Raw genomic sequence first — 4994 nt, 5'->3', positions numbered from 1 at the left:
GAAAGGGCGCCCGTGGCGCCTTGGGGAGCTAAGCAGCGGAGAGCGAACGCAGCCTTCCCCGTGACGCTGCTCTCCGCGCGTGCGCAGGCTGGGGCAGCTGGGCACGACACAGCGTGTGAGGGGGCCGGATAATATGGGCAGCTGCGTCCCTCAAGGGGAGCTTGTGGCCTGTTCCTGTTAGGATGGCCTCTTTCCGCTTTGCCCACAGGCGCTGGGTGAGGCAGTGTGCCTGTCTAGGCCGGCCACCTCCTCTTTCTCCTGCTCCGGCGGCCTTCCGAGGGCGGGAGGCCCTCGGGGTGTCTTTCTGCCCCCCTCATGACGCCACCTTGTGACCTGCCGCTGGCAACGGGAGACAATGGCGGGTATCCGCACCGCTTTCCGGCCCGGCACTGCGAGGGCGCTTCCTGTGACTGAAGAGGTGACCTCGAGGCGGCATTGAAGCTGGGTTTTGGTTTAGGGTAGGCTTGTCCTTCTTTTGGTGTGTGTGGTTGTGTATTAAGAAGGTGAGTCTGCTCACCCTTCTGGCAGACGAGTAGCAAAGCCAACACAGCATGTAGATTCCAGGTGGAGAGGGATCCTGTAACCAGCAGTGGATGAATAAAACCAGGGAGATAAAAGTGTATGTGTCAAGTCTCCCAGGGGCCTAACTGGAGTTAAGCTAGCTGGGGAAAAAAATATGTTAGACTTCACATAGAAGACTTCACAGATAGACTTCTGGAGTCCCTTGTTACTTTTATTGGTATATGGGAAGGGCTGGTATGCGTTTGAGATAGAAGGAGCTGCATCTGTTTTGGGTGGGACCTTGACAGCTTCTGTTGTCTAAAGTGGTTGTGCATAGTTCAGTCCTGTTTCCAACTGCTAAAAAGCAATAGTTGCAAAACAGAGCCCTGGAATTGTTCTGCAGCAACCAAATAATCTTATGGTGGAGTTACTGCCTTTTCATCATCCTGCACTCTTTCCTCATATTTACAGGATGTGCTTTTGGGTGACAGATGAGCCCTAGTCGTGGAAGAAAAAAAGCCTGCTTTAATTACAGGCAAGAATTCTAATTTGTAGTGGGCAGTAGCATCATAAGCACCACACTTGCATCTAAATTAATACTTGTTTCACAGCTATGACAAGTGCAAAAGTCACAAGCGTGGCAGGAGGACCCTTTTTGTTCTCATCCTCCCAGGTGTGGGCTCAATTACATTAGGTAATCTCTTCTTCCTTCTGTAATGTGTCTGATCTGTTAATGAATTGGTAAATTAGTAATACAGATTACGTTTTATGAATTGGTGAGAATGAAAACTTTAATCAAGGATAGTTCCAAGTATAGGCAAAGCCAAGTCATTGCCAGGGATAGCAGAGACATTGTCTCTCAAATGTAGCAGCTGACACTGGTGTCTCTTTTACCCCTTTTGAAGAAAGTGTAAATAAGACTTCTCCCTGTCTCAACTCAATCCTTTCTCTTGCCCTTTCCCATAGCTAGACTTGATCAGACTCTGATCTTATCCTTTAAGTGTCAAAGCTAATTTTATCTGCTGCATGTTCATGTTTAGATAAATGTATCCATTTTCAACGTTTTTATAGCATGACCTATCTTTCATTCTTTGCTCCCTTAGTAGTTGTTCTTTGTAATACTCTGCCATTTTCTTAAGAAGTGTGCAAAAAGAAAAAAGCTTACATGAGTTATATAAACATTCTGATGGTTTTATATGGTGTTTGCCAGAATAGGCATTTTGGAGCACTGATATAGTTACTTGGAAACATATACAAAAATCAGTTCCCTTAACAGGCTAAGCCACAACAGCAAAAGGAGGTTTTGGAGTATGACTTTAACTTTGTTACTTTTTGGTCAGCACAATTAAGTTGGTCATCAGTGTCCACTATAACTGGTCACGGCCAGTAAGACTGAATTCTTACTTCACAGTCCTACATAGAAAATGAGGAGACATACAAAGAAAATCATTGGGAGTGAAACTTAACTTGTAAGTCTTTTTTTATTACTGACAAAGATGTTATGTGTGTAATTAGGAAATGTATTCATTTTAAAATTATGTCTTCTACTGAGTGTATCTTCTATGAGCTCTACATCATAAATTTTCATGGGGACGATAGATGATCCTTCTTGTAGATAGGTGTCGTTAAAGGATTTAATGCATTTTTTTGCAACATTAATTCAAATTATTGGCCTAGATCCAAATACTGATACATGGATCAAGAAGTTTGAGAAATTTAGTGACTTAATGTGATGTATTAAGATCTGAAGAAATGTCTATCACAAGGAAAAGGATAAGCTTTTCTTATGGAGTAAGCAGGAGCATATACGTTACTGTTGAGCAATGTATACTCAAACCTACAGGTCTGACTGGTAGCCACTTGGAACTAATTCATTTCCTTACCTCTGCATCACAGTCATCTCAGTGCTAAAAAAGAGGAGTGTGAATCCGTCTTGAAGTCTGTTGGGGCATCTGTGCTCTACAGATACCAGGCCCATTGCTGATACCACATAGCTACATAACCATGGCTCAGAAGTCTGAGGAAATTGCTGAGTTGTGAGGAAAAAAAAGGGGGACAGGACAAAAAAAAAACCAAACCCTGTCAGGAAGTCTGAAGAGGAGATTCATATGAGATGAGAATGATAAAACTGCAGACAAGGTAAGACAAGGAAAGGCATCAACATGGGCAAGTATAAAACCACAAATTAAAACCAGGGTGTCAGAAATGGCACAACTGCGGCTGTGCTCCAGGGAGCTGCAGGAACTGCCCCTTCTCCTGACTTTTGTCTGCCTAGCTAGTAAAGACCCTGCATAGTCTTACAAAACATGGTGAGCATATTAATGCCTAATCTAGTAGTGATCATATGTGTATGATAACCAATGAATAATTTTTATACTTCTAAACTGGGTATATCCTGGTAGCAGAATCACTTTGTGCTTGACTAATGTATCCAGACAGGGACCCAAAGAGTGATGATTACAGGAGACAGAAGTTCACAGATAAAGCAAATGTAGGAACTGTACCCCCAAAAAGAGCTCAAATGAACAGAGGTGCTTCTAGATAAAAAACAACTGGTTTTGGAAGGAGACTGGTGACTTCATAGAGTAGAATGGGGTGGGTAACTAGGATGGAAATGTCTAGCTTCAAAGGAACTGTGAAAGAAAGGAGGTATTAACAAAGCTGAAAATGTGTTGAGGCTCATAAGAGAGAAGAACAGTAGTGGAAGCCTTTCAGAAGGTAAAGTTCAACAGCTGGCTTGGAAAACAGCTGTGATACTAATGGCCAATTTTATAAAATCAGAACTAGCAACCACTAGCAAAGATCTACAAATGAGATAGACATAATATTGAAATTTGTAATAAAAAGGGAAAAGTAAATAAAACCAAAATTAAGTTCACCTTGTTGAAAGGCAAGGTGAAAACAGATCTAGTGCATCATTGAGTCATGACTGGAATCTTTCTAAGGTGTACTTCCTAAGAGAGTTTTCAGGGAAAAGTGCTTTTTAAAGCTATATATTTTGTGAATGGTACAAGAAAGAAAAAAAAAAAAAAGTTTGACTGCAAATAAATGTGAAGGTGAAATGCAGTTTGGGGCATTGTATGGGAAGATAATTTCTGAGAGCAGGAAGTGCAGGGTTTTTTCTCATTAGTTGGTTTTTCCAGTTCTTGTCTTGCTTCTTTTCAAATCTGTGGGAAACAAATTGTCCTGGTTTAGCAGTAGCAGTCATTTTTTCCTCTTTCTTAGTAACTGGTGCAGTGCTGTGTTTTTGATTTTCGGCCTGGGAACAGAGCTGATAAAACCGATGTTTTCAGTTGCTGGTCAGAATGTTTACCCTGACCAAGGACTTTGTGAGTCTCATGCTCTGCCAGGGAGGAGAGGAAGCCGGGAGGAAGCAGGGACAAGACACCTGACCCAAACTAGCCAAAGAGGTATTCCATACCACAGCACGTCATGCCCAGGTGTAGAACTGAGAGTTCCTGGAAGGGCTAGAACGCTGCTGAGTGGGGTGAGGTACCGGTCGGTGAGCGGTTGTATTCTCTTCCCTTGTTATTTCCTTTATCATTATTATTGGTGGTAGCAGTAGTGCTTTGTGCTATACCTTAGTTATTAAACTGTTCTTATCTCAACCTGTGGGAGTTGCATTCTTTTGATTCTCCTCCCTGTCCCTCCAGGAGGGGGAAGAAAGGGTGAGGGGGGAAGTAGACTGCGTAGTTCTAATTTACGGCTTGGGCTTAAACCACGACACAAATAAAAAACACGGGGAGTACATCTTTGAACTTTCTTTGTAAACAGTAACATTACTGAAGCCAAGGCAACAGTCCACAGTTAAGAGTGGGCTTGAATTTCATAGAAGAGGTACAGCTTGCATTAATAGTTTCGTTTGTCATTGCAAATAAAAGAGTTTCCAGAGAAAGTGAAAAAGAGAAAGATTTTTGATTATTGGGAAGAAGAGCTAGACAGATGCATATACTTGAAGTCAGAAGTTCCAGAAAGCTTGAACATTTGATCCAAAAGCGGAGGAAAGGAAAATTGTGATTTATCAATACCAGAAAAACACCCAAAAGTGGCGAAGAAGAAGAAAGTGGATTTAACTTCTCAAGAAAGCAAGTAACTTCAGTTACAATAGTAATTCCCATGGCTTTGTATTATTAATTACTTCTTACCAGTTTCTGACAATTCTTTTGATTATAAGCTGAATAATTGCAGTGTCTCCCAGGATTTGAAGACAAGTCTTTAAACAGTATGTAAGCAGAAGAAACCTATCGTTATTAGCTGGATAGATATTGAATCATTTGTTTGATAAATTTTAGAAAACTAAAATCTGTTATCTGTCAAACCGAAAACATCAACTGATGGATAAGCCTTTATCATAGAATTCTGCCTTAAGGGGGGAAACCCCTGAGCTGCCTAATTTAAATTGTCCTTAGAAATGCTCAACATGTCTTTTATTTGTCAGATGAAATAAGCACCTCTCTTAAGCTGTAAATTAGAAGGCTGGAAGATAGGGCACT

The sequence above is a fragment of the Psittacula echo genome (assembly GCF_963264785.1).
Source record: "Psittacula echo genome assembly, chromosome: 3".
Lineage (NCBI taxonomy): Eukaryota > Metazoa > Chordata > Aves > Psittaciformes > Psittacidae > Psittacula > Psittacula echo.
Note: the sequence above shows the minus strand (reverse complement) of the source record.